Raw genomic sequence first — 17338 nt, forward strand, 5'->3', positions numbered from 1 at the left:
CCAGATTGAATTAATAACTAACTTTGAAAGCTCAACTCAAAGGCCACCTGCTCCAGTGAACCTCACTGATCCTCAACTACCTTTGGAATTCAAAAAATATTTTGTTTTTACCTCTCTTATGCATGTATAATTTACTGTTACATACTATTGTTTTGTGTGTATGGTTCACACATATGTGTATGTTTGTGTGTATCCTACTTCTGGACCATAATCTCCCTGAAGGCAGGGATGGTGTTTATTTTGGGAAGATATATCAATGGTGTGGTACCATATGAATGATACAGGATTTGAAGTTGGAAGACCTGGGTTCAAATTCCAGCCTTGGTGCTTGTTGCAGCATCATGAGATAACATATTTAGAGCTAGAAAAGATCTATGGTCTGACATCTTAATTTGACAAATGAAATAACTGAGAAACAGAGGACTTAAATGATTTCCTGAAAGTCATGTAGGTAGTTAGTGGCAGGTTGTCAGACTCCAAATCTGAGACTCTTTCCATTGTATCATGCTGATTTTCAGCTCTAGTAAATCTGTAGAATGAATGAATGGAGCATTCATTAAGTTCTTAACATGAGCTTATCCTGTGGAATCTTTAGGGAACACTAGTATCTCTGGTTTGAGGGCTTGCTAAACCCTTTACATGGCCACTCATTCTCCTTTATGGTCTACCTGCCACCAAGCTCTCACCTGTGGCTCCAAGAAGCTATAGAATACATAGTGGCCATAACCTGGTAAAAGCATTTCAGGACTTCTGGTCAAGATGGCAGCTTAGAGAAAGCTAAAGTTCAGAGCTCCAGAAACCCTTCCTTACCAATCTCAAACTGAATGCTCCTAGGGCACCAAAATTCAAAACAAACCACAGAATAGACCCCGGGAACACTCCTCCTGGACCTGGATCAAAAGGTACAGCCCCCCAAAAGTCAAAACTCGAGATCACTCGGATCTAAGGGGTAGGCAAAAGGAAGGTCCCAGGACCCATTCCCCCCTAACCCAGAGCGCTGAACACGAGGCAGCAGCAGGAACCTCAGGGCAGGCAAAAGGGCCTTGGGAGCCAGCTATTCTGAAGGCCTCACCCTTAAAACAACCTGACCCAGTCGCGGGGGCACCCAGACAGCAGGGAAACAGAGAGAGAAGGCAGGAGCCTGTAGCCCCCTGACCAGATCCTTCCACCTGAGTCTCACCAAAGGTCCCTGCCTCAAGGCATACTCAGTCTGAGGTTAATCCTATCACAAGCCCTCAGAGTTCCTGGAAGCCATGGCCCCTCCCCTCAGAGTGCAGGCTCCTCTGGCCAGCAAAAACATTGAAATACATCTGAGAGTGTCAAGCCAGGAGCAGAGCATAGAAGTAAGGCAACAGAGAAGCATCGGGAGGGAACTGAGGAGGGTAGTAACACCAAAACACCAAAACACCAGCAATTCCGGGCTTCCTGGGGAAGAAAGACAATTTGCCTGGGGCTAAAGCCACTGAACACCAGACAGATAACAGAAGAGTCAGCCCCCCTCACTCAGATAGAGATGGCAAACAGCACAGAAGCAAAAAAGCCTCAAAACAACAAGAAAAACAAGAAGGGGGCAACTTTGGACACATTTTATGGAGCAAAAATACAAAATACAGTGGAGATAGAAAAGGAAACACAAGCAAATGCGCCAAAAATTTCCAAAGGAAATGGAAACTCTTCACAAACTTTTGAAGAATTTGATTCGAAAATGATCAAAAAGATAGAAGCCTTCTGGCAGGAAAAGTGGGAATTAATGCAAAAGAATTGCACGCAACTACAAAACCAGTTTGACCAAACTGAAAAGGAAAACCAGGCTTTAAAGGTCAGAATTAGGCAACTGGAAGACAACGAGCAGGTAAAAGAGCAAGAATCAATAAAGCAAAGCCAAAAGATCAAGAAATTAGAAGAGAACATAAAATATCTCACTGACAAGGTGACAGACTTGGAAAATAGAGGAAGAAGAGATAATTTAAGAATAATTGGTCTACCAGAAAATCCAGAAATAAACAGCAAACTCGACATAGTAATACAAGATATAATCAAAGAAAATTGCCCAGAGATGCTAGAACAAGTGGGCAATACAGCCACTGAAAGAGCTCACAGAACACCCTCTAGACTAAATCTCCAAAAGACAACTCCCAGAAATGTAATTGCCAAATTCCAAAGCTTTCAAGCAAAAGAAAAAATCCTACAAGAAGGCAGAAAAAGACAATTTAGATATAAAGGAATGCCAATCAGGGTCACACAAAACCTTGCAAGTTCCACTCTGAATGATCGTAAGGCATGGAACATGATTTTCAGAAAGGCAAGAGAGCTGGGTCTTCAACCAAGAATCAGCTATCCATCAAAACTGACTATATACTTCCAAGGGAAAGTATGGGCTTTCAACAAAATAGAAGATTTCCAACTTTTTTGCAAAGAAAAGACCAGAGCTCTGTGGAAAGTTCGATATCGAAAAACAAAGAGCATGGAATATCTGAAAAGGTAAATATGATGGAAAGGAAAAAGGAGAAAATTGTTATCTTTTCATCTATTCAAACTCTCTTCTATAAGGACTACATTTATATCAATCTATATATATTAATATATGGAAAATGTAATGTGTAAATAGGGGGAAAAGAAAAATCAAATAGAATAATCTTTCTCAAACAAAGATTCACACGGGAAGGGGAGGGGAAGAAAACTCCTATAAGAAGGAGAGGAAGAGAGTTTTTACTTAAACCTTACTCTCAGGGAAATCAACTCTGAGAGGGAAAAACAGCCAGATCCATTGGGATCTTGAATTCTATCTTACCCAATAAGGGTAGGGAGAAGGGAAAACCAAGGGGGGGGGAGGGAAAAAAAGGGGAGGGAACGGGAGGAAGGAGGGGGAGGGAACAAAAAGGGAGGGGCTAGAAAGGGAAACATATCAAGGGAGGGGATGAGGGGGACTGATTTAAAGTAAATCCCTGGATTAAAAGGTTAGAGCTAAAGAAGAAAGGTTAGAATTAGGGAAGGATATCAAAATGCCAGAGAATTCACAAGTCACAATCATAACTTTGAACATTAGTGGGATGAACTCACCCATAAAACGTAGCCGAATCGCAGAATGGGTTAGAATCCAAAACCCTACCATATGTTGTCTTCAAGAAAGACACAAGAGGAGGGTAGACACCCACAAGGTCAGAATTAAAGGATGGAGTAAGACCTTCTAGGCCTCAACTTATAGAAAGAAGGTAGGAGTTGCAATCATGATATCTGATAAAGCCAAAGCAAAAATAGACCTGATTAAAAGGGATAGGGAAGGTAATTATATTTTGTTAAAGGGGACTTTAGACAATGAGGAAATATCACTAATCAACATGTATGCACCAAATAATATAGCACCCAAATTTCTAATGGAGAAACTAGGAGAAATAAAGGAAGAAAAAGACAGTAAAACCATATTAGTGGGACATCTGAACCAACCATAATCAAATTTAGATGAATCAAATCAAAAAATAAATAAGAAAGAGGTAAAAGGAGTGAATGAAATATTAGAAAATTAAAGTTAATAGACATATGGAGAAAAATAAATAGGGACAAAAAGGAATACACCTTCTTCTCAGCACCACAGGGCATATTCACAAAGATTGACCATACACTAGGTCACAGAAACATGGCATACAAATGCAGAAAATAATAAATGCAGCCTTTTCAGATCACAAGGCAATAAAAATAATGATCAGTAATGGTACATGGAAAACCAAATCAAAAATTATTTGGAAATTAAACAATATGATACTCCAAAATCGTTTAGTTAGAGAAGAAATCACAGAAGCAATTAATAATTTCATCAAGGAAAATGACAACTGCGAGACATCCTTTCAAACCTTTTGGGATGCAGCCAAAGCAGTAATCAGAGGTAAATTCATATCCCTGAGTGCATATATTAACAAACTAGGGAGAGCAGAAATCAATCAATTGGAAATGCAAATAAAAAACTCAAAAGTGATCAAATTAAAACCCCCCAGCAGAAAACCAAACTAGAAATCCTAAAAATTAAGGGAGAAATTAATAAAATCGAAAGTGATAGAACTATTGATTTTATAATTAAGACTAGAAGCTGGTACTTTGAAAAAAACAAACAAAATAGACAAAGTACTGGTCAATCTAATTAAAAAAGGAAGGAAGAAAAGCAAATTAACAGCATCAAAGATAAAAAGGGGGACATCACCTCCAATGAAGAGGAAATCAAGGCAATCATTAAAAATTACTTTGCCCAATTATATGGCAATAAATATAGCAATCTAGGCAATATGGATAAATATATACAAAAATACAAACTGCCTAGACTAACAGAAGAAGAAATACAATTCTTAAATAATCCCATATCAAAAAATGAAATCCAACAGGCCATCAAAGAACTTCCTAAGAAAAAATCCCCAGGGCCCAATGGATTCACAAGTGAATTCTATCAAACATTCAGAGAACGGTTAACCCCAATACCATGCAAACTATTTGACATAATAAGCGAAGAGGGAATTCTACCAAACTCCTTTTATGACACAAACATGGTACTTATTCCAAAACCAGGCAGATCAAAAACAGAGAAAGAAAATTATAGACCAATCTCCCTAATGGATATAGATGCAAAAAACTTAAATAGGATACTAGCAAAAAGACTCCAGCAAGTGATCAGAAGGGTCATCCACCATGATCAAATAGGATTTATACCAGGGATGCAGGGCTGGTTCAATATTAGGAAAACCATCCACATAATCGACCATATCAACAAGCAAACCCACAAAAATCACATGATTATTTCAATAGACACAGAAAAAGCTTTTGATAAAATACAACATCCATTCCTCTTGAAAACACTAGAAAGCATAGGAATAGGAGGGTCGTTCCTAAAAATAATAAACAGTATATATCTAAAACCATCAGCCAATATCATCTGCAATGTGGATAAACTAAATGCATTCCCAATAAGATCAGGAGTGAAACAAGGATGCCCATTATCACCACTACTATTTGACATTGTACTAGAAACACTAGCAGTAGCAATTAGAGAAGAAAAAGAAATTGAAAGCATCAAAATAGGCAAGGAGGAGACTAAGCTATCACTCTTTGCAGATTACATGATGGTCTACTTAAAGAATCCTAGAGATTCAACCAAAAAGCTAATCGAAATAATCAACATCTTTAGCAAAGTTGCAGGATACAAAATAAACCCCCATAAGTCATCAGCATTTCTATACATCTCCAACATAGTTCAGCAGCAAAAACTAGAAAGAGAAATCCCATTCAAAATCCCCTCAGACAAAATAAAATACCTAGGAATCTATCTCCCGAGACAAACACAGGAACTATATGAACACAACTACAAAACACTCTCCACACAACTAAAACTAGACTTGAGCAATTGGAAAAACATTAACTGCTCATGGGTAGGACGAGCCAATATAGTAAAAATGACCATCGTACCTAAACTTATCTATCTATTTAGTGCCATACCCATAGAACTTCCAAAAAATTTCTTTACTGATTTAGAAAAAACCATAACAAAGTTCATTTGGAATAACAAAGGATCAAGGATATCCATGGAAATAATGAAAAAAATACAAAGGAAGGGGGCCTTGCAGTCTCAGATCTCAAACTATATTACAAAGCAGCAGTCATCAAAACAATTTGGTATTGACTAAGAGACAGAAAGGAGGATCAGTGGAATAGACTTGGGGCAAGTGACCTCAGCAAGACAATATATGATAAACCCAAAGATCCCAGCTTTTGGGTCAAAAATCCACTATTCGATAAAAACTGCTGGGAAAACTGGAAGACAGTGTGGGAGAAATTAGGATTAGATCAACACCTCACACCCTACACCAAGATAAATTCAAAATGGGTGACTAACATGAGCATAAAGAAGGAAACTATAAGTAAATTAGGTAAACACAGAATAGTATACATGTCAGACCTTTGGGAAGGGAAAGACTTTAAAACCAAGCAAGACAAAGAAAGAGTCACAAAATGTAAAATAAATAATTTTGACTACATCAAATTAAAAAGCTTTTGTACAAACAAAATCAATATAACTGAAATCAGAAGAAGAGCAACAAATTGGGAAGCAATATTCATAAAAATCTCTGACAAAGGTTTAATTACTCAAATTTACAAAGAGCTAAATCAATTGTACAAAAAATCAAGCCATTCTCCAATTGACAAATGGGCAAGGGACATGAACAGGCAGTTTTCAGCCAAAGAAATCAAAGCTATTAATAAGCACATGAAAAAGTGCTCTACATCTCTTATAATCAGAGAGATGCAAATCAAAACAACTCTGAGGTATCACCTCACACCTAGCAGATTGGCTAACATGACAGCAATGGAAAGTAATGAATGCTCGAGGGGATGTGGCAAAGTGGAGACACTAATTCATTGCTGGTGGAGTTGTGAACTGATCCAACCATTCTGGAGGGCAATTTGGAACTATGCCCAAAGGGTGATAAAAGAATGTCTGCCCTTTGATCCAGCCATAGCACTGCTGGGTTTGTACCCCAAAGAGATAACAAGGAAAAATACTTGTACAAGAATATTCATAGCTGCGCTCTTTGTGGTGGCCAAAAACTGGAAAATGAGGGGATGCCCATCAATTGGGTAATGGCTGAACAAATTGTGGTATATACTCATGACTTATTATCAACCATAGCCCTGATATGGATTTATGTAATTAGTAATTATGGAAATAAGTAATTTAAATAATAAGTAATTAAGTAATCAGAAGTGTTATAAAGGCCTGTTGATAATAACTGGGACAGTGATGAGAAATTCATAGCTCTTTCAACTTCTGTCCTTTGGTTTAACTAATTTAGTCATATATCTGTGGCCCAACTACCTATTAACAAACCTTATTCTGGATAATGAATGAATGATGGTGTCTACATCAGACCTAGCCATCCCACCAGTTTCCTGACCAGGACAGCACTGCCTATTCTTTTTTTTTTTTCCTGTAATCAATCCCAAAGAAAAAAACAAACAAGAAAGATTGTTAACATGGAATGGTTTCTTACACAAATCTTGGAGACTCTGATAAAATTCTAAGCTTATTCAATTATAGTATACTCTTCTGTCTGGAGAATTCAAAGGATTGGGGCTGACAAGCACCACTCTCTTTCTTGCAATTATTACCCAGGTGAGATGATTCTTACACTGTTGATATATTTATGTTTTATCCCTACATGAGGTTTCCTTATTAGTGGGAGTCTATTTAACGCACATGTGTTTAGTTGGCTAACTTTTATTTAAATATTTGTAACAAGATATAAATATAAATCCATCTGGGAATTTAGAATTGCTGGCAAGAGGGAAAATTCCCTCCATTCGGTTTTAGCTTTTCAGGAAACAAGCTAGTAATGAGAAAAGGATTAAAATTTCAAAACCTACCCAAGACCATTTGGCTACAAAGAAGCATGTTTTTAATCATGTTTTTAATCCTTTCCTTGGTTTTTACCATCGATGGAACATTTGAGAGACACTGTTTGACAGGGAATATTCTTTTCATATGTCAAGGGGTAAATTTGAACTTAGACATAGTCAGCAAGACACCAGGCCTCTTATTATACCCACTTGATTTACCATTAACTTTATGTTTGAGATGATGTCACTAGAGCTGGCTCTCCATGTGGGAATACATAAGCAATGCCCTGCGTCCCCCACCAAAACTAAAAGGCCTGGGACGTAGAGTTATCTCTTGCTCACCACCAACACTAACTTCACATTAAGGCTATCCCCACCTTTTGCTTTAGAAAAAAGGTTACTTTTCATGAAAATAAATTATTTATGTTAACATATAATGTGTTTTTAATAATTAATTTAAATAAATTAATATTGTCACTTTTTCCATTTTGATTTCTCATATGGCTAATATTAATAACTATAACCCATATCAGCAAAATATCTTTGGGTCCCTCAAGTCCTGACTCATTTTTTTTTCAGGTCCTTACCTTCTAGTTTAGAATCAACACTGTGTATTAGTTCCTGGGTGGAAGGAGCAGTAAGAACTACGCAATGGGGGTTAAGTAATTTGCCCAGAGTCACACAGCTAGGAAGTTTCTGAGGCCAGATTTGAACCCAGGATCATGCTGTCTCTGGGCTTGACTCTCAATCCACTGAGCCATCCATCCATCTACGCCCCCCATCCTATTGAGTTTTAAGAACTTAAAGAGCTCATCAGACCAAAATGATTGAGAACTGCTAAACTGCTACCTTAAAGCAACTTTTCTAGACTTTCTATTTTATCTTTTATTCTCCAACCCAACCCCTTACTCCCCATACTTGACCTAGACTCTTCGTTGATTACTGCTCCAACTTGAATTTTCTCAGTATTTCACCTCAAACATACCCACAATTAAACCTCCATCTCTTCCTTTGCTCCCACCAGAGAAGGGATATCTCTATGAATTACCAAGGCTCATATCTCACTAGTCATGTCCAAGACCTTGTTCCTGCCCTTGCTTTCATAAGTTTTCATCCTCATTGCTTCCTTCCTTTAAACTCAGAATTATACTCAGTCCTCCTCAAGTCTGAAGAAACCTCCCCCAAGTACCTTCAGCTACTGTTCTGTCTGTCTCTCTGTCTCTGTCTGTCTCTCTTCTCCTCTCTCTCTCTCAATCTATCTATCTATCTATCTATCTATCTATCTATCTATCTATCTATCTATCTATCTGTCTGTCTGTCTGTCTGTCTGTCTGTCTGTCTGTCTGTCTGTCTCTCTGTGTGTCTCTCTTCTCTCTCTCATTCTCTCTCCTGCTCTCGCACTCTCTTCTTATTTTCCACTCTTAAGCTTTAATTTTTTTTCTTTATTTTATTCCAGTAACAAACCTATGCATAAGTTTTCCAAGGTTACATGAGTCATGTTGTCTCCCTCTCCTCTTCTCTCTTCCCTCATCAACTTTTTGAAAAAGTTGTTAACAGTTGATGTCAACACTTTCCAGAAATGTGCTGCCTTCATTAACTCTTTACAACTAGGTTTCTAACTCCTTTCCCCATTATAATTTTTATAATTATATTTTATATAATTTATATCAGTTATTTTTAAAGTTTAAAAAATGGAACATAACCTTCTTGAGAGCAGAGACTGCCTTTCTTTTTGGCTGGTTTTTGTATTCCTAGCATTTAGCACAGAACCTGGCACAGACTACTAAAACTATTCTCTGTAAAGAACTCAGTTACCAGGGCTGCTAGGTGGCACAGTATATAGAATACTAGACTGGAGTCTAGAGGACTTGAGTTTAAATCTAGCCTCACACACTTCCTAGCCATGCGACCCTGGACAAGTCACTTATACATATTTGCCTAGCTCTTGCCCGTCTGTCTTAGAGTTGTTACTAAGACTAAAAATAAAAGAACTATGTGTGAAAAGTCTGGTAAAAGTCTAAGGAAGATTATGATGGCTGTATATCCATTAAGTATCCCTGGATGGAAAACTGTGCTTTAAAGTACTTTCATAACTGGAGGACAGAATTCATCTGGGTTAGGCCACTTGAACAAATTAAGAATAACAGTTCTTTTTATAAACTTTTTTTAAACTTTTACTTTTAGTCTAGAACTATCCTAAATCTTTGCCTCCTCCCCAATTCCCACATTCTGAACCACTGTCAAGGCTCTTTGGAAGATCACGTTACAACTCCACCAGCAATGCATTAATGTCCCAACTTTACCACATCCCCTCCAGCATTCATTACTTTCCTTTGCTGTCATGTTAGCCAATCTGCTAGGTGTGAGATGATTTGTTTTGATTTGCATCTCTCTGATTATAAGAGATTTAGAACATTTTTTTCATATGCTTATTAATAGTTTTGATTTCTTTATCTGAAAATTGTCTATTCATGTCCCTTGCCCACTTATCAACTGGGGAATGGCTTGATTTTTCATACAATTGATTTAGTTCCTTATGAATTTGAGTGATTAGATCTTTGTCAGAGGTTTTGGTTATGAAGATTGTTTCCCAATTTGTTGCTTCCCTTCTAATTTTGACTGCATTGGTTTTGTTTGTACAAAACCTTTTTAATTTAATGTAATCAAAATGATCTATTTTGCATTTTGTAATTTTTTCTAGCTCTTGCTTGGTCTTAAAATCTTTCCTTTCCCAAAGATCTAACAAGTATACTATTCTATGTTCACATAATTTATTTATTGTTTCCTTCTTTATGTTCAAGTCATTCATCCATTCTGAGTTTATCTTGGTATAAGGTGTGAGGTGTTGATCTAAACCTAATTTCTCCCATAAATTTTCCCAGCAGTTTTTGTCAAATTAGATTTCATTCTAAAAGATTTTATTAAGCATTTGACGATTCATATTTTTTGTGGAAAAGAAGGAGAGACATGGGCTAGAAAATAGTAGAGTTTGGCAGATTCAAACTGACTAAATGGCTGAAACAATTCTAGACAAAAAAAAAAAAGTCACTATTATTTCATTGTCAGCTTTGAAAAAGGTCTCCAGAGGAATGTCCCAGGCATCTATGCTTAACTTTTTACTATTTAACAAATATATCAATGACTTGGTTAAAGGCATTTAAGTCATACTTATTAAATTTGCAGTTGATATAAAGCTTGGAAGGATAGCTAACCTATTGGATAACAATTTCAAAAAGATCTTGACGAGCTGGAACTAGGTCAAATGGATTGATTCAATTTAATTACAAACACACAACCTTATATTTGTGTCTCAAAAATAAACGGTGCAGGTAATAGGATCTGTTGATTTGGTGAGACAATAGCCTGTAAGAAAAAATGTTAAGAATTTAATGAACTGGAAGCTAAATATGAGTCCACAGAATGATTAAGCAATTGCATTAAGAGAGAGACAGAGCCACCAGGTGTAGAAAGCTGATAGTCCCACTATATTCTCCCCTGGTCAGATTCCATCTGGAGAATGACATTCAGGTCTGGGTACTACATTGCAGGGAGGATGCTCATAGGTTAGAGAGTGTCCAGACAAAAGCAAACAGAAGGCTGAAAAGCCTTTAGTGGATACAATATTAGGATATAGAGAAAGACCTACATACGTTTTAGCACAGAAAGAAGTCTTAAGGGAATAACAAATTAGTTATGTTTAAATATTTGAAGGAATTTCAGATGGAAGAGGGTTGAAACTTGTTCTGCTCAGAATTAGGAAGGCAGAATTAGGAGTAATGTGTATAAATTGCAGGAGCAAAGTTAAGCCCGTTATTTTTTTAAAAGATTGTTAATAATTATTGTTGTTCACTCAGTTCAACTCTTTATGACCCTATTCAAGGTTTTCTTGGCAAAGATATTGGAATGGCTCATTTCCTTCTCCAGGTCATTTTACAGATGAGGAAACTGATGCAAATAGGGTTAAGTCACTTGTCCAAGGTCCCACAGCTAGTAAAGGTCTGAGGCCAGATTTGAATTCACAAAACTGAGTTTTTCTGACTCCAAGTCCACCTAGCTGTCCCTTGAACCACAGAGATCCTGCAGTTAATTAGTAGAGTGGTTTAAAAATTGAATGAATTTCAGTTCTCTTTCACTGAAGATCTTTAAGCAAAGTGTAGGTAACCAATTGTCATGGATTTGTAGGGCCAGGTTCCCTTTTTTCAGTGATGGTTTGGACTTAATAAATGCTGAAAGCCCAATCAACTGAAATTTTGTGACTGTGTCATTTCCCCCTCTTTCCATTCTCCTTCTAGGTTTCTAACTACTTCTCCCTCCCCTTCACTGGCCTCTCATTCTCTTTCCAAACCCTTAATATGTGTCTCTCCCAAGAATCTGCCTTTTTCTCTTCATTCTCTGTATCCCTTCCTTTAGCAATCTCATTGACTAACTGAATTCTGCATCTTCAACCCTGTTGGCACTTCCTTGTGAAATCCAGACACATATTTGCTAATGTTTACAGGACAATTTGTTTCATTGGAAAGAATGCTGAAATTGGAGTTCTGAAACATGAACCGAGATCCCTATTCTCCAATATATTGCCTATTTGACCTTGAACAAGTCAGTTAACATCTCTTGGTCTCAGTTCCCTCATTTGTAAAATGGGAGGACTAGCCAGATGATCAGTAAGGCCCCTAATCTCTAGAGCTGTAGTCCTGTAAGAACATTTCTAAAAAGAAATCTCATTGACCCCTCATTGTAATTTAAGCCAAAATTATTAGCTTTTAAAAAACCTGTTCTTCCTTCTGACAACACATTTTCTGTTAGAGCCTCCACCTTCGACTAAATTGCTTATGTTTATGAGCAACTGAATCATCCTCATTTTCCTATTTGACCAAATTTCAATTCCTTATTATCCCTAAAAATTTGTCTCTTCTTTTCGATTTTCATTCCTACAACTCCATTCTAGGCCTTCATTAGTCTAGCACTGTGATGGTGAACCTATGACATGCATGTCAGTGTTGACACAGGTAGCCATTTTCAATGACATGTGGCTGCATGTGGACTCAGCTTGCCTCGGGGCCCAGGAGCTGCCAAGGAGAGCTGTGAACCCATAGCCATGATCATAGCCATGCCCCAGCCTTGTGGGGGAGGGAGGGAGGGTTGCTTCATGCTCTGGCTGGCTGCAGGGGTGGGGGGTGTTGGGGGGAGGGTGGGGGTCCAGCAGTGCTAACCAAGTGGTTGGAGTGCATGGGGCTCCTGTGGGGGCAGGGAGGAGGAGCATGCATGGTGAACAGGCACATGCAGGTAGGCTGGGGGGGTGGCAGCCACTGCTCTTGTGCCGCCCCTGGGGCAGCCAGCTGGTGAGGGGCCAGGCAGGGGAGGGCAGGGTGGGGCAGGGCCTGTGGAAGACTGGGTGAGGCTCTGGTCCATGTGCAAAGGAGGAGTACCTGGAACTGATTACCAGACACTTTTAGCACCCTGAACAATATAGCAATGGCTTTACTCACAATTTTTCCCTCTACGTACTTTTGTGAGACCTTATTCTCAGTATTAAATAATATCAAAACCAATAAAAGAAACAGATTGACAGACAAAGTTAGTAGTGTTTGCTTGGGCTTGAAGTGTACAAAATACTAACCTTCAACTGAAGATTTAGCCAATGAAATTCAATAACAAAAAAGTCACTAATAGGCAGGTTAGTTAAAGAATTCCCCCTCCCCCTCATTTATCTTAGTTCATGTCACTAAGCAGGTAAGTCAAATAATTAGTTTTTGGCTTATTAAATACAGTTATATATTACAATTATACATTTTTGTTATTTAAACTATAAATATCACAAAATTATGGTTTTTTTCTCAAAGTGACACACCACCCAATTTATGCTCAGTTTTTTGGTGAATTTTGACACACCAAGCTCAAAAGGTTGCCTATCACTGGTCTAGGACCTGCCTAGAGTATTTAAATTAAAATTAAATCATCTTTTTTACAAATCTTCTTGTCTCTCCTATGTCTTCTTCCAAAACATCCTTCATGCTACTGCCATTATAACTGCTTTTGTTATCCAAAGCTCTGCTGTGTTCACAGATCATCTGTTGCTTCCCATTGTCTGCCAAGTGAAGTCTTAAAACTTCTTTGCCTGGTTTTCAATGCCCTCAACAATCTTGTACCACCCTGCTGTTCAGTTTCATCTCAAATCATTATTCTCCAAACCCTCCTCTTTCCAAACTATACCAATTTTGAAATTAGAGTCAAAGGATATGTTTTAAATCTAGCCAGCAGTTCTTTTTGATGCCTTGTTACCTAGAAGATGACTAGATGACTTCTAAGGTCACACTCAGTTCCAGAATCTATGATAATTTACTTGGAGAACTTTAAAGATTCAAATAAAAATTAATTGAGCAATTAGTAGCTTTGCTCAAGTAGCAGGATATAAAATAAACCCACAAAATCATTCATCTTTTTGCATACTGACCAAGAAACCTAATAGGGAAAAAGAAAAAAAGAATTTCCATTTAAGATAGCTACTGAATGCCAAAGAATCTGAGAGCTCCTTAATGAGACACACACAGGAATCATATGAATACAAAAACAAAATATTTGAGAATGAAAGAAGGAAGGCATTAAAGAAAGAAAAGACAAAATAAGTGGAAACATATTAATGGCTCATGATGAAACCGTGATAATTTTATAAAAATGACTATACTACCTAAATTAATTTATAGTCAAGGGACATACTAAACAAACTATCAGAGCCTTACTTTATAAAACAAAACAAAATAAGGACAAAATAAGAAATGAGAAGTCAAGAATCTCCAGGAAAATAAATAGTGGAAAGGAAAGATTCTTGGCAAATTATAATACAAAGTAAGAATCATTAAACTATTCTACACTGGTTAAAAAAAATAGAAAAGTCCATCACTGGGGAATAATTAGGTATATAAGATTCAGAAGAAAGAGGACATATTAACATAGTATTCAGGAAACCCAAGGACATCCAGTCCTGGGGTAAGGATCCATGTTTTGTCACAGTGAACAAACTGTATAAAAAGTCTTAAAAAATTAGGGTTTAGACCAACATTTGACACACCATATATCATATATACCATACCATAGGACCAATGGATATAAGGTCCCAATGGATACATGGCCTAGATATAAATGGTTATGCCATAAATAATTTAGAGAAGAAGGAAAGATGATATAGATAGGGTCAATACTATAGATAGTCTTGACCAAACAAAGATTAGAGTTTGCTAGAAAAGATAAAATGGAAAATTTTGGTTATGTAGAATTGAAAAGTTTTACACAAGCAAAATCAATAGAATTAGAAGTAAAAGAGTTAACTCTGATAATTTACTTAGAGAACTCTGGAGATTCAAATTAGAAAACTATATTTGATGGAGGAGATGTTTGGGGCCAGGAACAGACAGTAATGCATTCTTGGTGGGGCTGTAAATCAGTCTAGACATTTGGAAGGTATTGGGAGTTAGTTACTAAACTGTTCTGCCCTCTAATACTACTACTAAGTTCATACTTCAAAAAGATCATAGACAAAGGTAAAGGATGACTATATACAAACAATATGCTAAGCAACACTTTTTGTTGCAGCAAAGAATTGTCAGTGAATTTGGTTATACCCATCCTTTGAGGAATGGTGGGACACATTATGGGACATTCATGTATTGGAATGTTATTGATTGTGTGAAATGACTAAAGAGTTGAATTCAGAAAAATTAGGAAATATTTACATGAACTGATAAAGAATGTAGTGAAAAGAACCAAAAAAATACATTAGTTGGAAATTGCAGGTCACATGAGCAACAAGATGGAAGACTAGTTATTTCTTCTGTCTGATCCCTATGATCTCTCATACATCTCCAAAACAGTAGTAAAGATAAAAGCAATACCAGTCGTCTCCATGAAGATACCCAGAATAAAAGGAAGGTTAAAAACAAAAACAAAACTCATTAAAATTATAGAATGATTGAGATCACTTGGTATTCCTCTCCTACGTCCTAAAATAGGGGCAGCAAGGCTGAATGAGTAGAACACGGACTTAGAATAAAACTCATCCCTATGCTGTGTTCTCTTCCCCACCCCCTTTCTAGTTCTATGGAGACCCTGGCTCCAGGCTGCAGTAGTTTGCTTGGCCATGGTCAGCAAGTTGTCCATAGCCCTTCAGAAGAAAAGAAAAGTGGCTGGACTGGAACTGGGGAAGGAGGTAAAACCATTTGAACTGGTTTGAGTTCAACTGTTTTAAACAAGATTGAACTGATCAGAAGTAAATGGAACCAATTTGTCCTAGATTGAGCTGGACTGAAATGTATAGAATTTTTTAAACCACATTAATCTGGTTTAAACTAGATTGAGCAATTCTAAACCAAATTGAGCTGGTTTGAATTGGATTGTAATAGAAAGTCAGAGTTTCCTATATATGATCTCTTTTCGTCATTTAATCTTTTTTGAATATGGATATGTTGGTATTAGTTGATATTTATCAAGTCTGAATTTTTTTTTAAAAGAAAATTTTTCAAACGAGGGGATATTAGTCCAGATATTTTCTAAGATCTCTTCAAGAGCCAACTCTCATGATACCGATAATAGGAAAGGATTTCATATGCACAAAATCTTATTGTTGGATGGCTTGGTTAGGGCTGGGGATATGTGTACTTTTTTTGTTGAACTCGGAGAAGGAGAACCTATATTGAATCCCACCTCTGACGTTTCCTAACTATGTGACCCTGAGTAAATTACTTAATCTCTCCAAGGCTCAATTGGAGCAAAATGGAAGTGGAAATGATAATTATTCCTAGCACTGTGAGGATCAAATTAAATAAAGTATGTTAGGCTCTTTGCACACTTTCAAGTGCTATATAAATGTTAATTATTATTATTATTATTACTATTTCTATTACAGAAAATGTAATGACAAAAGGAAGAATTCAGCTAATTTTTAAATTATGTGCAGACCCCAACAGCCTCAGGATAGCTATGAAACTAACATGTTTCTCCTATATTCTTTCTCCCTAAACTCTTTCCTCCACATACATTAGTTCACAAGGGCTGTGGCCACGGAAGCTTTTATGTGACTATAGGTTACACTTGGTGACTGGGCCTTCCCAATCAACACCTCTCTCTTAGGGAGGGTCCTGGGAACATTCCAGACACACCTGTACCCACTGGGAAAGTCTGCTACCCTCGGGGGATCCAACTAAACCACAAATATCATTGACTGCATGTGTGTGTATTTTGGCAAACACACCTGAGCTTCAATACTCAAATGCATGTTGTCCCTTTAAACTAGTCACCTTGGCAGGCTATCTGTTAGACCAACTATTTGAACAACTCTGTCTGGAATTGCCCTTAGATACATACTTTTGAATCACCCCAATGGTGGTGGCCACTCTTTGTCCCTTCGAATTAGATTGATCTTTGGAAACAACCAAAACGTATTCAGAACAAACCCTGGTGAATAAAGCAGTTGATCCAAGTGGGTAAGATCATGCAGGGTAAACACATGGGCTTTGACTACAAAGCAATGACTTTGACTTTCTAGTAGGGCTTGTTGTAGGATCACAGTTGAGTTGGATGGGATCGCAGAGGTCACTGTTCTAAAGTCATGCTAGTTAATTCATAATAAGAAATTAACATAGTTCCAAAATGTCAAACATATGAAATATGTCAAGCATGCCTGAACCATATCTAATTGGGAAATATTTCATAAAATAATGAAACACACAATAAAACATAGATAATACAATACAATAAACTAGAATGTTAATTTGCAGTTTTCCAAGGCCATATTTTGCCCACAGGTGTCTTTAGGTAGAGTTTAGAGGCCCCTGTTTGCATTTGAGTTTGTCCTCACTGGTCTAGATCCACCTCAACCCTCATCTTACTGATGAGTAAAACAAGGTCTAAAAAGTGACACGACTTGTCCAAAGTCGCAGAATTACAGATTTGAAGGTACTTCAAGGGCTCTCTA

This window comes from Monodelphis domestica, chromosome 3 (genome assembly GCF_027887165.1).
Source record: "Monodelphis domestica isolate mMonDom1 chromosome 3, mMonDom1.pri, whole genome shotgun sequence".
In the NCBI taxonomy this organism is placed as follows: domain Eukaryota; kingdom Metazoa; phylum Chordata; class Mammalia; order Didelphimorphia; family Didelphidae; genus Monodelphis; species Monodelphis domestica.